We start from the raw sequence: 20,897 nt of genomic DNA on the forward strand, positions 1-20,897 counted from the left end.
CAGGAGGCGGGGCAGGAGGAGAGACTTGGGAGATAAAAGGCGGCTGCAGGGGAGCCGCTGCTCCAGGGAAGCTTTGACACAGGAAGCCCCCCGGCTGGGTCCCAGGGATGCGAGGGGGGGACGCAAGGGGCGCTGTGGCTGTGGGGGCGGGGTGGGCGGGGTGGGCGTGCCTGTGGGCTGCTGCCTGACTCTGAGAAGCTTTTGAATCCTCACTCTCAGGGCAATCTCCACTCTGCAGGGGCGTTTCTGAGCCTCGGGCGGGCGGGCTGCTCCCACGCCCCGGGCAGTCACGGGGAGTTGCTTGGACATCGTGTTGAACCTCAGCACAGCCCCAGCCTCGCCTCAGTCAGGGCTGGGGAACATCCGGCCCGGGGCCCTCGGTGGGTAGGGGTGCATGGGGGGAGGGGTCGTATCAGGCTTGTGAAATCACTGGGTCCGGCCCTGACAAGGCGAGCGCAGCCCTAAACTCAGCCCAAGGGCCCGCAGCACAGGCGGGTCTGGGAATGCACTGCGTCTCGGAGCTTTTCCCATAGCAGCACGCTCACATGAAGCGATGAACATGAAGCGAATGATGCTGTGAATATCCAGATGGCCCTCGGCAGAGGCAAGGTTCCCCACCCCCGCCCTAAGTGTTCGCCCCACAGTGGATCTCCTGCCACCGGCTTGGGTGCGAGGAGAAGGCGGGAAGGAGACCATCTGGGCTCTGCGTCCCCTGCTGAGCCTCCTGTGGGAGCTGGGTTTGCAGCGAGCCCTCAGCTCCTGCCCCAGCCTGTATCCCACCTGGGTCTGGGGAAGCAGTGGGCACACCGGTCCCCGTGGCCACCCCGCCCCGCACAGCATGACGTGAGCAGTAATGAAGGCAGTGGCCTCTCTCTTTTTTTAAAAAATATATTTTTATTGATTTCAGAGAGGAAGGGAGAGAGATGGACACATCTATAACAATAAAAGTATAATATGCTAATTAGACCAGACAGCCGAACGACCTTCCGGACAAAGCCAGGGCTACAAGGACTGAGCCCCTTGCACGAATTATGTGCATCAGGCCTCTAGTCAATGATGAGAGAGAAACATTGAACAGCTGCCTCCTGCACGCCCCACACTGGGGATCAACCCTGAAACATGGGCATGTGCCCTTGACCAGACTCGAACCTGGGACCCTTTAGTCTGCAGGCCAACGCTCTATCCACTGAGCCACACTGGCTAGTGCTGGGCTCTCTTTTCCCACATTTTCCCGCATGGATAAGGAACCCCTCCTCCTGTCTCCCAGCTGTGCAGAGCGGCACTGACTTTCTCTCCCCTGAGGAATGTCCTTTTAATGACCAACCCATCTCAGCACCTGCGTGCGGGCGTGGGAGCGCTAAAGCCCCACCCCCACCTTCTGCGTGAACCGCGGAGGCATCCGTGATGCGTGGAGGACACTAGCGGGAGAAGTTAGCGATGTTTTGATTTATTTTGTTCACTTTGAAAGGAGTTTTCTCACTTGTCGAATGGATTAATGAGGCGCGGACTGTGGGGCGGGGCGGGGGTCGGGGGAGAGAGGGGAAGAGGCCGAGGCTCAGGGTCCCCACCCGGAACGGGGGTGTATGACTGCAGGGCCACCACCTGTGCCAGCCCGGGCCCTGCCCTGGAGTGAGAGGGCGGCTGGGGACAAAGAGCGTGCGTGTGCCCTCACGAAGTGATTTCACTCCAGGGTCTCACCGGGGCTCGTGGCACATCGTGTTTCTTAGATCGATGAGCTTCCCTTCAGAACATTCCTGTATCAGGCACTGACAGAGCCTGGGTGACATCACTGACAGCTAAGGCTTGGGCTCCGTCTTTCCTTTTTTAAAAAAACACATTTTTATTGATGTCAGAGAGGAAGGGAGAGACAGAGAGAAACATCAATGATGAGAGAATCATGGACCGCTGCCTCCTGCACGCCCCACACTGGGGATGGAGCCCATAACCCGGGCATGTGCCCTGACCGGGAATGGAACCCTGCCCTCCTGGTTCACAGGTCGACGCTCAACCACTGAGCCACGCGGCCGGGCTGAACGTGTGCAATGTGTTGGGCCCGTGTGCACGTGAACAGTTCTGTCTCCAACGGGAAAGCTTTTAAAAGCACTGTGACTTTAATGGAGGCCAAGCTCGGGCAGGACGGAGGGGGACGCTCCCGTTGGGATATGGCGAGTTTGGGGTGCGTGGAAGGTGACCCCAGTTTGGAGATTGTTGCTCTGAGGAGAGGGTTTCCGCTCAGCAGTGGGAAGGGCGTCACTGAGGGGTTGGCTCATGGATGGGACGGAGAGCAGGACAGAGCCCCCACCCGCTGCCCCGGCCTTGCCGGGCGCTGTCCGAGGTCCGAGGTACCAGGGAGGGGCCCTGCGTGCGGCTGCAGCAGGAGGTCGCTTCCTGTGACTGTGACCAAAGGGCGGCTCCGACATGCAGCCACGTTCCTGCGCGGGGCCTGCCTTTCGGTAAAGCCCCTCATTCAGCGCCGTCAGGCCCCCGGTCCCCCAAGCCGTGGCCGTGGGGCTGTCGCCGCCTAAGTCAGCGTCACAGCCATCCACAAGGATGGCGTTCCCAGTGCGCGCCTTGCCCTGCGAAGGGTCCGGAAGGCGGAGCCCAGAGAGCAGGCGTGGGAGGAGTGGTGCAGGCGGCACTCGCGTCTGGGGAGGTCGAGGCAGGGCCGGGCCGATGGCAGCGGCTGACGGGGACCAGGGGACCCGGGCGTCTGTTTCCCGGCTGCGGGAATGGGGACACGGACCTGCGGGCGGCACAGAGCGAACTTCCAAACTGGCTTCTGACGTCCACGGGGAGAGGACGGTGGGCAAAGGGAGTTCTGAGAGAACGGGGGGAAGGGGGTTAGAGAAAGGCCCCACCCCCACACGAGTGGGCGCTCTCGTCCTGCACAGATGCATGCTGACGGCCATGTCCAGGCGCTGTGGTTCCGGGCCCAGGCTGGCAGAGCTGGGCACACGTCTGAGTCAGCAGGAAAAACCGGCTCCCAGGAAGGATGGGGGCGGCTGGATGCCAGGAGAGATCCGGAAGCAGCTGCCCCAGGCCTGCACCCGGGAGGGCTGGTGTTGCAGAGCCGTCGTGGCGGTGGGAGGGGCCAGGGAGGGGCCACCCGCTGCCTGCCAGCCACAGGGCCCAGGGCATCAGGATGGTGAGCGAGGAGGGGGGTCTGGGCTGCTTCTCCTGGGGCCAGGGGGCGTGCAGGTGCCGAGGGCCAGCCTCGAGCCCAGGTCAGGCAGTGGAGCGACCATGGTTGGGGAGCAGGCCTGGGGTGCAGGCCGCAAATCCAGGGCCTCGTTCTCAGGGACCTCGGAGCAGGAGGGGCACACCCGTGATCGGAGTGAAACGGGAGCGGGGCCGGGGCAATGGTGCCGGAGGAGACTGGATGGGGTGGGGCGCACACAATATGCTGTACGGAGGATGGTTTATGGAACGACACCCGAAACCTGCCGTTTTATTAACCAATGTCACCCTGATAAATTCCATAAAAATTTAAAAAGTTAAGTTTCTGAGAACAAATAGGGAAGGAAAAAAAAAGTGATGTTTGCTGATAGTGATCGGCTTCCTGGAGACGAGCGTTCAGCCCCGGGCCCGGCCGGCGTGGCTCAGGGGTTGAGCATCAACCTAGGAACCAGGAGGTCAGGGTTCGATTCCCGCTCAGGGCACAGGCCTGGGTTGTGGGCTCCATCCTCAGTGAGGGGCGTGCAGGAGGCAGCCTGTCCATGATTCTTTCTCATCATTGATCTCTCTCTCTTCCTTTTCCTCTGAAATCAATTAAAAAAAAACAAAACAAAAGGATTTCAGCCCCGGGCAGAGCGCAGCCACCTGTGTGCTCAGAGACCGAGGGGGCGCGTGACGAGCTGGTACCCCGGGAATGGGCAGCAGTCTCCCCCGCGGTCTGGGGAGTGCACAGACCTGAGCCCAGGCAGCTGGGGGGGGGGTCCCAGGGGGCCCGTTCCTGTCGGCCTCCCTCCCACTCCCGGCGCCCAGGCCCCGAGCGGGGCGCACCGGGGACCGGAGACCCGGCTCCATCTGTGACAGCCGCGCGCTATAAACACCCATCTCATCGGACCCGCTCATATTTCATGTGAAAGGAAATCTCGTTCTCTTCATCTGGAGCAATTACACGTAAATACTTCATGTCATCTGCTCTTGAAATGCTAGCGGGAGTTCAGACCGCCGGTTACCGTGGCAACAGGCAGAGTTGGTGCCGTTGAGCATTAGCGCATTAGTCCCTGGAGGGAAAGTTAATGTGTGTGTGTGTCGGGAGGGGTGGGGGGTGGGTTTATTTACAGATCACTCAGCTTGGGTGCAGCCAGGCATGGGACCCCCCTCGCTCAGGGGAGGCCGGGACAGGCCGCCCGCGCAGGCCCCTGCCCGCCTGGGGCCCCCTTTCTGGGGAGGGGTGGGAGAGCTGGGCTCAGACCGACGCGCCTGGTGGCCTTGGGGCTCTTGCTTTGGTGATGGAGACAAAGGGATAAAGGACACCGGGAGCGAAGCTCCGGTTTTTCTCTTCGGTCTTTTCAGTCTGAGGACCCCGCCTCTGGGGCCTCACTCCCCGTCCCCCATGCGGCTGGCACCCTGTGAGCAAGGTATTTGGGGCTCTGGGGCTCAACCGACTTCGGCTCAGGTGGCATTTCTGCTCCCACCTACTAACCAGCTACTAGTCTGCGTGTCCGTGTTACAAACTCCTTCTATCCTGGTGCCCCCCCCCCCCGCCCCGTACACCTCCCCCTCTCCTCCCTCCCCCTCTCCTCCCTCCCCCTCTCCTCCCTCCCCCTCTCCTCCCCCTCTCCTCCCCCTCTCCTCCCGCTCGCCACTCCCCTCCCCTCCCCCTCTCCTCCCTCCCCTTCCCTCCCCTTCCCCACTCCCTACCCCCTCTCCTCCCCTTCCCCCTCTTCTCTCTACTCAGCCGTATCTTTTCTCCTTACGGACCGCGTGCTCTGGGCGGTGGACGAGGCAGCCCCTGGCGGCTCCAGTCGGCGCCCTTCCACCAGAGAACCCTTTCCAGGCACCACGTGTCCGTCCCGGTGAAGGGCTCTGATTGGTGCTGGCAGGCGCTGCCCTGGGATGAGCCACTGTGACGGGTGAGGCCTGGGTCACGGCCCACAGGAAGGGGAGGGCTGACCCGCCCTAGTCCTGCCCGCCCTGTCCACGCAACGCAGGGCGTGCTTTTCCTCCTTAGACCTCGCTGTCCAGCTCAGCGGATGCTTTGGTTCATTCAAATAGAAAAGCCCTGGCCGGTGTGGCTCAGTGGATGGAGTGTTGGCCTGCGGACTGAAGGGTCCTGGGTTCGATTCTGGTCAAGAGCACATGCCCGGGTTGCGGGCTCGATCCCCAGTAGGGGGTGTGCAGGAGCCGATCTATGATTCTCTCTCATCATTGATGTTTCTCTCTCTCCCTCTCCCTTCCTCTCTGAAATCAACCCTCCTATATAATAAAAGGGTAATATGCAAATCGACCAAACGCCTGCGGAACGACCGGTTCCTATGACGTGCACTGACGAACAGGGGCCAGACGCTCAATGCAGGAGCTGCCCCCAGCCTGCGGGCCCTCATCACCTGATTGGGTCTGCCAGCCAACCTCTGTTTCTTTCCCCAGCGGGCAGGCCCTGATCGCCCAGTGGGGAACGGGGAGCCAGGGGTGGGTGGCGCTGACGCGGGCAGCGCCAGGCCAAGGCCCCTGCCCAAGGCTCGGTTGCCCCCCACACAGAGGGCGACCAGCATCAGGGGATGGGGCCGGCGAGTGGGCAGGAATAGCCAACCTCTCAGTTCCTCCCCCCAGCCGGCAGGCTCCAATCAATCGATTGATCGCCAGATGGCAAGAGGAGAACCGGGGGTGGGTGGTGGCGGGGCGGGGCGAGCTGCCAACAACCGGGGAAGATGGCCCTGATCGCAGGCCAGGCCTAGGGGCCGTACCTGTGCAGGAATTCCGACCACCGGGCTTCTAGTAAAAATATATTTTAAAAAAATAGAAAAGAACTTAATGGAAGGAGGTTGGGCCTCTCAGCCATCACAGAAACCTTAATGAGGCCAGCCCCTCATGAAGCCACCGTCGTAGCATCTGGAACAAGAGTGTGTTTTAGTTTTTGAGGAACCTCCATACTGTTCTCCACAGTGGCTGCACCAGTCTGCACTCCCACCAGCAGTGCACGAGGGTTCCTTTTTCTCCGCATCCTCGCCAGCACTTGGCGTTTGTTGATATGTTGATGGTAGCCATTCTGACAGGTGTGAGGTGGTACCGCAGTGTCGTTTTGATTTGCATCTCTCAGATGATTAGTGACTTTGAGCACTTTTTCATATGTCTCTCGGCCTTCTGTAGGTCCTCTTTTGAGAAGTGTCTATTTAGGTCCTTTGCCCGTTTTTGATTGGGTTGTTTGTCTTCCTTTTGTGAAGTTGGGTGAGCTCCCTATGCGTGCATATAAGCAGCACCTACGCACACAGACATAGGGGGTGAGGGCACGTGCTGAGGGTGGTCAGTGGGGGGAAAAGGAGACCTATGTAATACTTTCAACAATACAGAATTTAAATAATAAAAACAAGGGTGTGTTTTATTCTGGGACAGCAAAGCGGGACTTGCAGGCCCCATGAAGACCCCAGCGGCCTCAGGAGAGGAGCCTCCCGCAGTGCGCCCGCCGGGCAGGCCGGTAACAGATAACGCCCGCTCAGGGTATTTCCATACAAATGGGATTCTAGTCCTTATCGGTGACAGGAACAGAAAGGCCTGGCGTGCAGCCTTTAGGGCGGCCTAGTTAATTCTCCTTCTTTCCGCACAAGGACATTATCAAGATTCTGCTCCGCGGCCTCACCGCCTTTTCTGGAAGCCGATGAAGTGATTGGGAACTTCTGTGCTGCGCCGAGCACTTTGTCAGTGAGATTACGCGCTATCTCAGGCCATCTGTCATAGTTCCTCTCGCAGCGGAGCGCGCTCCAGCCTCAGAGCTCTGCGCTGAATTTCAATCTGCGGGTGGTGAGGGTGCGAGCCCACACGCCGGGCTCTGCTGGCCGGGCCGGGCCGCCCCACGGTGGGCGGAGGTCTGGCTTCCGATGGAGACGCGCCGGGCCCTGTGTGGTCTCGGCTGGAGGCACCAGGACCTGAGGCAGTTTTGCAAACATCCTGTCCTCCGAGGCCTGGAGGCTTTGGGGCAGCTGGGCTGGGGCAGGGGTGAGGTGAGCCAGGTGGCCAGGTGGGTGACGTGGGTAAGTCATTCACTTAGGGCGCAAAATATAAAGGGGTATCAAGGAACTCAGCAAGCACAAGATAATATATATGTTAATATCTAAACATATAAATATACTAGAGGCCCAGTGCACAAAATTCGTGTGTGTGTGTGGGGGGGTGTCCCTCAGCCCAGCCTGCACCCTCTCCAATACGGGACCCCTCGGACATCCCTCTCACAATCCTGGACCGCTGGCTCCTAATTGCTCACATGCCTGCCTGTCTGGTCACCCCTAACTGACCCCCTGCCAGCCTGGTCACCCCCAATTGCCCCCCCGCCCCGACTGGCCTGGTTGCCCCCAACTACCCCCCTCTGTTGGCCTGGTCACCCCTCACAGCCTGCTTGTTCAGTTGTTTGGTCGTCCCTCACTAACTCCCCTGCTGGCCTGGTCGTAGGCAGCCATCTTGTGAGGGTGTGATGGCCAATTTGCATATTACCGCTTTATTATATAGGATATTAATCCTCACCCAAGGATAATTTTTTCATTGACTTCTTTAGGAAGAGGGGGAGGGAGGGCGAGGGGGTAAGAGAGAGAGAAAGAAACATTGATGTGAGAGAGACACATGGATTGGTTGCCTCCCACACGTGCCCCATCAGAGGCGGCCAGGGACGAACCTGCAAGGTATGTGTCCTTGCCCGGGAAGCAAACCTGAGCCCCTCTAGTCCACAGGCTGATGCTCTAACTGCTAAGCCAAACCAGCTAGGGCAATATTTTAATATGATGTCAAAAACATTAAAGTTAATGCCAAAAATCCATGATGAACACAATGTCGGCCATTGCCATACAGTCAGCTCCGTAAATGTGAGGCAGGAGCAGGGTCAGGAACAAGGTCAGGGGCAAAGTCAGGAGCAGGGTCAGGGTCAGGGTCAGGGGCAAGATCAGGGGCAGGGTCAGGGGCAGGGTCAGGAGCAGGGGCAGGGGCATGGTCAGGGGCAGGGGCAGGAGCAGGGGCAGGGGCATGGTCAGGGGCAAGGTCAGGGGCAAGGTCAGGAGGGCCCTGGCCTCCCTGGGGAACTGTACTTTGGGTCTCAATGCTGCTTGCAGCCACCAGGGGCGCCCGCTGCCCTTGGAGAGCCCAGCTTGACCTGGGGAGCAGCAGGCGGCTGTAGGGGTTGGAGGAGCAGCCGGAGAAAACGTTCCTTCCTCCCTTTCTCCCAGGGCCCTGCTCCCGCTCCGGCAGCCCCGCTGTCTGCTGTCCAGGTTGGGAGGTCCGGCCCCGGGGGGCCCTGGGTGTTGGCCCAGCTCCCATCGGCCGGTGCCCCTCAGTGAGGGCGGATGCCCTGAGCACCCGGGTTGCTGGGTGGTGGGCACGTCCCTCCTCATGCCTTCCCCGCAGGGAGGGTTTGTTAAAAGAACGTCAATGAAGTTGTTAATGTAGCGATCAGGATCTCTGGGCGAAGCCGAAGCTTGGAGAATCAATAAAACATTAAAAAGGTTAATCACGTTATTGGATCAGTCAGAACATATTCTTCAGTTAATGACACAGCTTTGGGGGAAATGGAATATGAAAAGGCAGGTATATCACCCCAATGGGAGCCACACACAGGGGATTATGTTATCCGCCGACGCCTGCGTTCCGTTCGGGGTGTAGACTCATTAGCCGCAGTCGGAGGAGGGAGGGGAGGCCCCGGGAGAGGAGCGGGCGGGGCTGGGAGACGCAGGGCCTGCTGCGTCCCTGGCTGCGTCCCGGCTGCGTGGCCCCGGCAGACGCTTTAATTTATCGGAGCCTCAGTTTTTCACTTTAAAGACGTGACTGACGCTGCTTGGCTTCCTCCTGGGCATCAGGAAGACTGGGTGAGCCTGGTCCGAGTCCTGTGCACTTCCGGCCTGTAACACCGCTGAGCCTCGCCTTTGAAGAACCTCTGAGGGGGCGGAACCTGAGGGCTGGACGTGGGGCTCCAGCACCTCGGGGCCCTTCCCCCACCTCGGGGCCCTTCCCTGCACCTCGGGGCCCCCCCACACCTCCGCCCCCGTGTCCCGGGATCCCCGCTCTGAATTCCTGCTCCACCAGTGCCCCTAGGGGCCGTGGTTCAGTTTCCCCCTTCCTTTCCCAGGAGGTGAACGTGCTGTCTTCTCTCTCCCCAGCAGCGGAGGCCACCCCCCTGCCCTGCCCCATCCCGCTCTCCCCATTCCTCGGAAAGTCCATCTTTTAAAAAAATTTCAGACTAGAGGCCCAGTGCATGAAATCTGGCATGGGTAGGGCCCCTAACAGCTGCCAGCTGCCAGCCAGGGCCTCCCTCCCCCCGGCCTCTGCTGTTGCTGCCTGCAGGGCTGGCTGTGGGGAGGGGCTGCGGGTGGTTGGCTGGCTGGCTCTGCCCCTGGTCGAACTCCTGGTCGAACTCCCAGTGGAGGGGACAATTTGCATATTAGGCTTTTATTATATAGGATATTTTTATTGGTTTCAGAGAGGAAGGGAGAGGGAGAGAGAGAGAGAAACATCAGTGATGAGAGAGAATCATGGATTGGCTGCCTCCTGCACACCCCACACTGGTGATGGAGCCCACAACCCGGGCATGTGCCCTGATCCGGAATCGAACTGTGACCTCCTGGTTAATAGGTCTACATTCAACCACTGAGCCACGCCGGCCGGGCTCCCACCTTCTTGCCACTTGATCTGGGTCCTTTCGACGGGTTCGAGTCCTTGCAAGGAGCTGCCCTTTATGGCCAGAGAACACGCCGGCTCCCGCACCCGTCAGCTGTAACAGCGAGTCCACAACGCCCTGCAGCGGCGCAGCGACTCCGCAGGAGCAAGTCCGCGTGATGTTTGTCAGAAGGAGGGGTCCTGAGAGCAGGTGGGACGCGACGGAATTATTTCTTACTCTCGGCCGTCTGGCTGCTGCCTGAGGCGATTTCTCCTGCTTGTTGACAGTTCACTGCATCCTGGAGACGTGGACGAGACCCACATAGCTCAGGCTCGGCCTGGGCGGGCACCTAACTGTTTTTTTCCCCATTTGACTTTGATTAGCGAAGGCCTGTGTGTGATAAACGGGGGCTGTGTGAGGGGCAGGTGGCCCTGGCCTTCGGGCAGGAGATGAAGTTCGGGTCCCGCTCGGGGAGGGAGCAGTGGAGGGGGCACCAGGCTCCCGGCCCGTCTAACAGTCTGTGGGCTGCAGCCTCGGTCCCTCCCTCCCGGCAATTCCCGGGGTGCGTGCCAAGGCGGTTAAAGGGCTCTGGATTCGGAGGGTGACAGGTTGGAATGGGTCCAGACCCTGCCCGTGTGTGAGCACCACAACCTGACACGGGTTCCCTGCTCACACGCCTCAAGGGCTTGGGGGGACAGCCCGCCCCCTCCTTTGGAACACGGGGTGTCACCTCGGGTTCCAGGCGGCTGGAGGTTGTGCTATGGGCCTGAGGGTCGTCCCGCCCCTCCCCTGGCGGCGGAGGAGGCCGAAGGAGCTGTGTGTGTGTGTGTGTGTGTGTGTGGTGGGGGGGAACATGCCTTCTCTGAGAATCCTCTTGTTTGAGGGCTGCCATGGTCTGTGATAACCTTCACATACGGGAAACAGGCACAGAGCAATTCCATCCGTCGCTGAAGGTGTTGCTTGGCTGAAGGGGGCGCAGGCAGAAAGTGAACCCGTGGTGCCCAGGCCCCCCCCCCCCCCCCCATCGCTGTGTGCTGTCCCATCGCACCCGCGCACCCTCCTCTGGAGCCCTGCCTGGTAGGCAGGCCCCGAGCGAGCGGGTGCCGCACGTTTGTGAAAATGAAAGTGAGAGTCAGACGGACGATGGAAAGGGAGACGTTCTGGTGACAGAGGCTGGTCACACCCACCCCAGCTGCAGGCGGGCGGGCCGGGCCGTGGGCGTCTCAGCCCTGCACAGGGAACCTCCCCCTTCCACAGCCTCTCCCTCCCCGGGGTCCACGCACGGGCTCCCAGGGCCTCGAGCAGGGCAGATGGAGGGGCGTGGGCGTGGAGGGGCCCGACAGGGGGGTGGCCCGGCGAGGGGGGCAGGTTAGATGTTTACCTGAGCAGGTCGACTAGTCTTCAACATGTTAGTTGTTGAAGCTTTGAGGTTGGTTACGGCTCAGACACCAGTGACCCACGTCTTCCAGGAAAGCATATTGGGGCTCACCGGCTTTGATGAGGGCTCTCCAGCCATGACCTTCAGTGTAACCTGGTGTGCGTGTGTGTGCGTGTGTGCGTGTCTGTGTGTGTTGAATGTGCCAAGGTCATTCTCTGGGAAGGGGCAGATCCCGGTGGCCCTGTGGGAGCCTGGGCTTCCGGCCACGTCCCAGGCGGTGCCCGTCAGCGCCTGCTCGTCGCGGCGATTGTTCTGAGAGATCGCCGGGCGCTCCGTGCAGCCTGCAGTTCCCCTGCCACCTTCCTCGCTGGTGGTGGCCTCCTGTTCGGGTCCGTGCCTGCACCCCAGGCCGTGCCCCTCTGGATCCTGGCTGCCCCCTGCCATCGCCCCAGGGGACTGACACAGACGCCCATGCCTGGCCCCACGCCAGGGGCTCCATTCTCCTGGCTCTGGGGTGGGGCCCGGGTCTGGGACTGGGTTTTCAGGGGTTCCAGGCGATTCGCTGTGTTGAGGGCAGCCCTGGACAGAGGAGAGGGAGGGAAGGGAACCGGTTGGCAGGTTTCCGTCTCAGGAAATAAACTTTCTCCGGGGGGGGGGGGGGGAGGGACTAGGGAGAACACACTGCGGTCCAAAGGCCGGACCCAATTCCAGCGATTTAAGCAAAAGGGGGATGACTAGCCCTGGCCCGTGCGCTCACTGGTTAGAGCACCTGCCTGCACCCTGACGGCCCCGGTTCGGTTCCGGTCAAGGGCATGTGCTTGGCGGCAGGCTCCATCCCTGGCCCTGGTCGGGGCGTGTGGGGAGACAACCCATCGATGTGTCTCACTTCGAGGTCTTCTCCGTCTCCCCCTCCCTTCCACGCTCTCTAACATCAATGGAAAATATCCCCGGGGAGGATGAACAAAGGGATGGATTCCGCCTCGCCGGGTGGCCTTGGAGGCCGGAAAGAGCCAGCGGTGCTCGGGCGTCGGGCACTGACCACGGAGCCGCGGCAGGGACCCCCGGCGACGGCTTGGGTCTGGGCTCCCTCTGCCCAGGCCGACGGGCTCGCTGCGGTGACCTGTGCAGGCGGAGGGTGGTGTCGCCCATGGGGCTCACTGGCACCTCCGTGCAGGCTCCACGTGCCGGGAGTTAGGGAAGCCGCTTGGCGCAGCTGGCACTTCTGCCACCTGGGCCCGAGCAGCTACTTCCACCACCTGCGCACTGGCAGGCGCTTCCTGTACGAGGGGGGGTGGGGCCGCCGTCTGGCCAGGTGGGCGTGGCTTGCCCTCCTCCCGCTCCCTCCGTTCAGAGGCCGGGCCGCCTGCAGCTCTGAGCCTGCGGGACCGGGCAGGTAGGCCAAGCCCCTCATACGGCCGCGTCCTGCGGAGGTGGAGGGTCGGACGGGACCTTGGGGTGCGCCCTGCTCCTCTGGTGGGGACTCCCCAACGCTCCCGAGGGCTCCCGGTTCCCAGGCTTCTCTGTCCGTCTCCTTGTTTGTTGTCAGAGGCTGTTCCTTGAATGCTCGGTGGTCCCGCGGGAGGAATGGCTACCTGTCCACGCGCGTTTTTGCGTTTGCTCGTGGGAGGGGCGGTCAGCGCCCCCCTAGCCCCCGCCGTCTGCCTTTGGTCGGATTCCACACGAGGCCTCTGAGCCTCAGCTCTAACCAAGCTCCCAGATCCCCTCCCCCGCCTTCAGCCTCGAGGGTCACAGACTCTTAGAACCAGGAAGCCTCGGGGAGCGTGCACACGCCCTGGAGTGAAACAAAGCGGTGTGGGTTCAGGGGGGCCCTGCTCCCCACAAATGGCAACACTGGGCCCGCTCCTTGGATGCTCCAGCCCATGAAGCGACCTCGGTGGGTTCTGTCCAGGCTCCTGCCAGAGCCTAATTGCCTGCTGAGCAGTGAGAGACACACACACACACACACACACACACACAGAGGGCCGTGTGCTGAAGCAGCGGCTTGCCAGCCAGAACCTGACTTACATGCTTTCCTATGGGGGTCAAGCACCGCCCCAGGGCCAGGCACCTGTGCACGAATTTGTGCACCGGGCCTCTAGTAGAGATACAAAACTATGAGAGGCATTTATGTTTCTCCGTATTTCCCCTGCTTCCTCTCAAGCGAAACATCAAGAAGGTAGGAAGGAAGAGGGAGTGCCACCCTGTGTTTAAACACCCTCGGACGCTTTCCCACCATGGCTGGAATACAATCTAAGCTCCTCCCAAGACCTCCTTCCAAGATCTGCCCTGGCCTCTGACCTCATCTCCCCAAACCCCTCCTGTGCCTCCTCTTCTGGCCGATGTCTTCCCTGAAGCAGCCGTGCTGGGCTGGAATTGGCTTGTATGGCTCGTGTGTGTGCTCCCACCTGGGAGTCCAGTGAGCTGGTGACGACAGCTCTGGATGTGAGCGGTATTTACACCACAGGAATGGGCACACACTCCGAAGCAGGCCGGGCCTGAACCGCGGCTCTGCAAATTGCTGGCTGCGTGACTGGGGTTGAGTGGCCTAATCTTCTTGCCCCTCAGTTTCCCCAGCCTTACTGTGGGGGTGACAAGAGCAGATGGAACCCAGGGGGCTGTTCTCGGGAACTGAGTCAGAGGACATAGGAAGGTGCTGTGGCCGCCATAGCGGCTGACAACTGAGGAATAGGCACTTGCCCGTTTTCCCATCCTGCCATCCCCAAGCTTCATTTGCTTCAGAATATGTGTAGTAGTGTAGTGAGTTCCTCTCGCTTTTCTACTGATAGTGCCCCCCCTTAAGTTCCCTGAAATGTAGGCACCCGCCTCAGGCTGTTCTCCGTCCCCAGCTCCCGCACCTCCACCTGCTTGCGTCTCATTTGCCGAAATTGAGTTCGGATGGGAGGCGTGTTGTCAGGAAATAAATCGCTGGCTCTGCCTCCCGGGAGGTGTTTTGATTTGATTTTGATCAGAGACAAGAGCCCTGTGTTTCTCAGCTTCCAAATCCCACACTTGGAGGAAAGGAACCACGGCCGCTGCAGTCACCGGCCGGGTTTCGGGTGCAAACCCCAATACTCAGCGCCCCCGAGGCGCCCGGAGAAACCAGGAGCCTCCCGGGGTCTCCCTCGCGGGGTGCTATTCGGGTCCTAGAGCCCGAAGTTCAGCATCTACAGAGGCAACGCCTGTGACATGTCCATTGACCCCAATTCCCAGGCACCTGAGCCCAGGGTCCCTTCCCAACGCGGAACCGAGAGGGGCTTTTGTGTGGATGTTGTGTATTGTGGGAAGCCATCCCAGGACACAGGACCCTTCCTTACACCCCTCCCTCCCTCCCTCCCTCCCTCCCTCCTTCCCTCCCTCCTTCCCTCCCTTCCTCCCTCCTTCTCTCCCTCCCTCCTTCCCTCCCTCCCCCTCCCTCCTTTCTTCCCTCCCTCATTTCTTCCCTTCCTCATCCCCCCCCCCGCCCCCGCTCCCGAGTTTACTGAGCACCTGCTATGTGCTGGCCATGGGGGCCGGCCATGCTGCCTAAGCGTGTAGGAACCTGCAGAATGAATGACGGTTTGCTGTCTGGCGTAACTCTCGCCTCGATGTGGAGATCAATGGGTTTGCTTTTCCTTTGCTTTTCCGAAGTTAAGGCCCTTATGCTCCTTGCTAAGCCTCTATTCCGAGAGCGTCCATGTGGCAGATTTTAGAATAAAAAAAAGAAAAAGGAGCAGCAGGCCCTTTCAGCGACATCACACCTCTTCACTGACAAACCTGTAATTTGTCGAGGGGCGCTCCCACAGTGCCTCTCAGATCCTTAGCTCCAAACTGCGAAGTTCTCCCTGAAATTGCTCTCTGCCCAGAGGCGCTAACAAACCGCTCCCTGCTGCTGGTCAGCACTGGTTTCTCTGCGCCTCAGGGGCGCCTGAGGATTCGTGGGGACAGGGCGCTGGCCCCCTGAGGGCAGGCCAGGAAGGCCACTCCCATTGCTTGCTGGGGAAACAGCAGTGGGCCAGGGGGTCAGGGAAATAGGATTTATTCCCAGCAGGACGTAGAGGAAGCGTCTGAGGGGACCCGGAGGGCTCACGGTGGTAATGGCCGTGGGCCGCTTCCTCGCCAGGGCATCGCCTGGGACCCGGGCATGCCAGTCACCCGGACAAAACCTTCTCTTACCCAGTGAGCTGATGCCCATTGGCCGAGGGCAGAGGCATTGGGAGCGCTGAGGAGTTCGGCCTCTAGTGAGAGACGGGTCCCCCTCCTGCCCCCAGAAGGCGTCTCCTGAGGCTGAGCCCTCCCTGAGTGGGCAAGGCCGTCGCGTTTGGGAAGAGCGTCTCCAGCGGAACGAGTAGGAACGTGAGCCCGGCTTCTCTAACCAACCTCAGAGCTCAGCGACGGGACCCCAAACCCCAACACCGTCTCCCCCAAAACCCATATATTTGTCCAAACCTTTTTTAAAAATGCATTTTTTACCTCAAGCCAGTTTGACTCTGTGGGTAAAGCATCGGCCTGCGGACTGCAGGGTCCCGGGTTCGATTCTGGTCCAGGGCACATACCTCGGTTGCAGGCTCCTCTCCGGCTCAGGCCCTGGTCTTGGGGCACCTGCAGGAGGCAGCCCGTTGATGTGTCTCTCTCACATCGATGTTTCTCTCTGTCTCTTCCTCTCTCTACCACTCTCCCTAAAAATCAGTGGAAAAACACCCTCGGGCGAGGATTAACAACAACAATCCATTTCCTCCCCCAGGCGGCAGGTCTGGAAGCTCCTGCTGTGGGTGCTACGGGTTACGGCCGCACACCTCGTTTCCCGCACACCCAGGCCTGTGCACCCAGCGCCACTGACGTGTTTTCTCAACCCGAGCTCCCCCGCAGGGTCCCCGGGGAGCGTCTTGAAAATTCCGGCCCCCGGGCCTCTCCCTGACCTGGCGGGTCAGGTCCTTTGGGAGGAAAGGGACTGGCACACACAGGGCTTCTTTCTTTTTAATTAAATTTTTTTTATTGATTTCAGAGAGGAAGAGAGATAGAAACATCAACGATGAGAGAGAACCATGGACCGACTGCCTCCTGCACGCCCCACACTGGGGCTCGAACCCTGACCTCCTGGTTCCTAGGTCGACAGGCAACCGCGGAGCCTGCCATAAGCAGGGTTTCCACGCGGGCTGGGCCCCTGAGCACTGTGGATGGGCTAGCCATTTGCACAACCTTCCACTAGATGGCGGTCACATTGCACAGAACTTCTGAAAGGAGGCGCCTCTAACAAGTGGCAGGACCACACTTTTCCCAGAGGGGAGGGTCTGGAGGGAGGGCGCCTTCTCTTCCAGGAGGCACCTGTGTGGGCGCCTGTGTGTGGGCGCCTGTGTGTGGGCGCCTGTGTGTGTGGGCGCCTGTGTGTGGGCGCCTGTGTGTGGGCGCCTGTGTGTGGGCGCCTGTGTGGGCGCCTGTGTGTGGGCGCCTGTGTGGGCGCCTGTGTGTGGGCGCCTGTGTGGGCGCCTGTGTGTGGGCGTCTGTGTGTGGGCGCCTGTGTGGGCGCCTGTGTGGGCCCCTGTGTGTGGGCGCCTGTGTGGGCCCCTGTGTGTGGGCACCTGTGTGTGTGGGCGCCTGTGTATGAGCACCTGTGTGGGCGCCTGTGTGTGGGTGCCTGTGTATGAGCACATGTGTGGGCGCCTGTGTATGAGCACCTGTGTGGGTGCCTGTGTATGAGCACCTGTGTGGGTGCCTGTGTGTAGGCGCCTGTGTGTGGGCACCTGTGTGTGGGCACCTGTGGATGGGCACCTGTAGGTGAGCAGATGCGCAGGTATAGGTCTAGGGCCATGTGCTGGTGAAAACCCCAAAACCCCGTGTGCTCGGCTGGAGTGGCTCAGGGGTTGAGCATCGACCTATGACCCATGAGGTAAGGGTTCAATTCCCCATCAGGGCACATGCCCAGGTTGTGGGCTCGATCCCCAGTGGGGGGCGTGCAGTAGGCAGCTGATCCATGGTTCTCTCTCATCATGGATGTTTCTCTCTCTCTCCCTCTCCCTTCCTCTCTGAAATTAATAAAAATAGGTTTATTAAAAAAGAATCAGCAGGGCCCTCTCCCGCTGACCCTGTCCCGAGCCGGCCTCCGTGTCCATTGGCCCACGTGGCTGCAGGGGATGCACCCCCCTCCCCCCCTCCCCCCCCCCCCCCCCCCCCCCCGTCCTCCTGAGAGCTGCGGGGGCGGGGCCCTGAGAGCCACTCTGGCAAAGTCAAGGGCCCTCCGGCGGCTGCATCCCACTTGACTTTTTGCTAAAATCAAGACAATTACAAGATGTCCCTGATCCTCCAAAGGACTTGAGGGCCCTTGCGCCAAATTAGATGTGGGGGGGAGGGGGCTGAGAGGGGGGATGAGCAGGCTCCGTGGGGTTCACACACTTCCTGTCCCAGGAGGCTGCGCCCAATGAGAGGCCGCCTGACTGACGGCATCCCGTCACCATGGCGACAGCAGCCAGCACAGAACCCTTCGGTCCCCCTATCACTCATTTATAGTCTCTCTCTCCTGTTCCTTCTCTCTCCCTCTCTCCTCTGCTCTCCATGTCTCTCCTCTTTCATTTTCTTCTCTGCCCCCCCTTGTCCCTCTCTCTCCCCTGCCCCCGAGTCCCCCCTCCTGTCTCACTCACAGTCACAGTTCCTCTCCCCGTGCCGGACAGCCTCTCACGGGAACTCAGAGCACAATCCGCCGTCGCGGAGTTTTCTGTAAACACAGTGACCTCCGCGCCCCCATGTGCATTGTCTCTCCTCCTCTTTCCCCTCCCGTGCGAGTCTGTTTAGCCCGCGATTCTCTTGCCGTTTCTCTGCTGCCAGGAAAGGGCTGTCCCGAGCACCTTCCGGCCGTGGTCTGTGCCCTCCTGCCCCGTGGCCCCCACGCTGCCTCCAACACCGGGCACTGCCTGGCCTCCTTCCCGGGAAACCTCCTCCGGGGGGACCCTCGGCAATCTCGGAGTTCTTTCTCTTTTAAGATTTTTTTATTGATACTTAGAGAAGAGGAAGGGGGGGGGAGAGAGAAACATCGATGTGGGAGCGAAACATCAATTGGCAGCCTCCTGCATGCCCCCCACCAGAGATCGAGCCCGCATCCAGGCATGTGCCCTGACTGGGAAATGGCCACGTTCCTACATACTAACGAGCCCATCTTAAGGGCACGGGTGTATGTCAAGGAGCCCGGTGGCGGCTGGGCCCGGAAGGAATGGGAGCTTCTGTGTGTCTGTCCTCCCTGTGGCCTCTCCCTCGCTCGGCGCCTCCTGCTCACGCGCACGCCCAGCTCCCAGGCTGGTCCCTCCTGCGGGAGACGATCCATCTCAGCCTCAGCCTCAGCCTCGCCTTCTGGGAGGAGGAGCCTGAGTGTGTCCGTCGGGCACTGCCAGGCACCTGTGGCCGTAGGGCGGGGCGTAACCGGCAGGCAACGGAGGAGGCGCCCACCGGGAGGGAGAAGAAAGCGGGGGTGGGGGTGGGGTGCTGAGCGACTCGGATGTGGAACATCAGGAACCACAAAGCGGCGTGCAGAGCGACACAGCGGCTGTGGCTCAGGGTCAGACCGACGGAGAGACAGTCTCCCAGGGGGAAGAACCGAGAACGTGAAACACACTTCCTGCGGCCTGATGCCAACGGGGGGGTGGGGTGGGGTGGGGGGGCAGGGGGGTGTCTCTCACACACTCCGTCTTCCTCACAAGCTCCATCACACCCCGTGTTTCCTCATGCTCACGTTATGCCTGGTGAGCGGGAAACGGACGTTAAAGCAACGTCTTCGGTGTCTGAGTGATCACGAATCCGTCTCCTTGGAAACCACGTGAACACATGAGCCGGGCGGCCTCTCATCGGGCACTGCCTCCTGGGACGGGAAGTGTGTGAACCCCACGGAGCCTGCTCATCCCCCCTCTCAGCCCCCCCTCCCCCCCACGTCTAATTTGGCGCGAGGGCCCTCAAGTCCTTTGGAGGATCAGGGACATCTTGTAATTGTCTTGATTTTAGCAAAAAGTCAAGTGGGATGCAGCCGCCGGAGGGCCCTTGACTTTGCCAGAGTGGCTCTCAGGGCCCCGCCCCCGCAGCTCTCAGGAGGACGGGGGAGGGGGGGGTGTGGAGGGGGGTGCATCCCCTGCAGCCACGTGGGCCGGTGGACACGGAGGCCGGCTCGGGACAGGGTCAGCGGGCGAGGGCCCTGCTGGTTCTTTTTTAATAAACATATTTGTGTTGCTGTGAGAGAGGAAGGGAGGGAGAGAGAGAAACACCCATGATGAGAGAGAACCATGGATCGGCTGCCTCCTGCACGCCCCCCACTGGGGATCGAGCCCACAGCCCGGGCCTGTGCCCTGACGGGGAATCGAACTCTGACCTCGTGGGTCATAGGTCGATGCTCACCCCCTGAGCCACGCCGGCCGGGCACACGGGGTTTTTGGAACGAAGATGTGATTTCATCTTCCGGGCTGAGGTGGCTGCGCCTCACCTTTCTCATTTTGGTTTTAACGGAAAACGACGCAGGTTCCTTTCCGTCTCCGCAGCGGGATCGCTCTGATGGGATCTTCTTCTCTTTTTTTTGTGCCACTTTCCACCGGGGCTGTTACCAGAGCGCCAGAGAACGGGGATGTTAGAGAACACGGCTGTGGACCCCCGAGGACTGGTCAGGTTAGAAGGATGTAACGGGCAGGGGGGGGGGTCCGGGCCAGACGCTGCGGAGTCCGTGATGAGAGCGATCGGGAACAGCGGGCCTCGGTGGGTACTGACGGTCGGTCGCCACGCCCCTCTCTCCACCCCTGGCGGCCGCCCTCCCTGGAGGGAGAAACATCCATGATGAGAGAGAACCATGGATCAGTCCCGGAGGGACCGGGACTTTACGCTGTGTCAGCACTCACCTTGGTGATGTCACACACCCGTCACTCCTGCACCAGGTGGGTGTGGAGGGCCCCAGGCTGTCAGGCGTGTTTTAGCCTCAGGTCTCTTAAAGATGTAGAGCAGCCCCCTCCTCCCGTCCTGAGCCCTCCCCCGTCTATCCCCCTCTCCTCCACCCCCCACCCCTCCTCCCCTCCCGAGCCCTCACCCCCTCCTCCCCTCCCGAGCCCTCACCCCTCCTCCCCTCCCGAGCCCTCACCCCTCCTCCCCTCCCGAGCCCTCACCCCTCCTCCCCTCCCGAGCCCTCACCCCTCCTCCCCTCCCCCAGCCCCCACCCCTCCTCCCCTCCCCAGCCCCCACCCCTCCTCCCCTCCCGAGCCCTCAGCCCTCTTCCCCTCCCGAGCCCCCACCCCTCCTCCCCTCCCGAGCCCTCAGCCCTCTTCCCCTCCCGAGCCCCCACCCCTCCTCCCCTCCCGAGCCCTCAGCCCTCTTCCCCTCCCCAGCCCTCAGCCCTCCTCCCCTCCCCCAGCCCCCACCCCTCCTCCCCTCCCCAGCCCCCACCCCTCCTCCCCTCCCGAGCCCTCACCCCTCCTCCCCTCCCCCAGCCCCCACCCCTCCTCCCCTCCCCAGCCCCCACCCCTCTTCCCCTCCCGAGCCCCCACCCCTCCTCCCCTCCCGAGCCCTCAGCCCTCTTCCCCTCCCAGCCCTCAGCCCTCTATCACCCCTCCCCCAGCCCTCAGCCCTCTATCCCCCCTCCTCCAGCCCCCTATCCCCCTTCCCAGCCCTCTTTCCCCGCTGCCGGCTCCCACCCTGCTGCCTGGGACCTTGGGGTGCAGAGAAGTGGCCCGGGAGCCCGCCCCCTGCCCTGTAGCTGCTGTGGGCGGGGCGTGCAGGTGGCACAGCCAGAGG

Source organism: Cnephaeus nilssonii (assembly GCF_951640355.1).
Source record: "Cnephaeus nilssonii genome assembly, chromosome: 20".
Classification (NCBI taxonomy): domain Eukaryota; kingdom Metazoa; phylum Chordata; class Mammalia; order Chiroptera; family Vespertilionidae; genus Cnephaeus; species Cnephaeus nilssonii.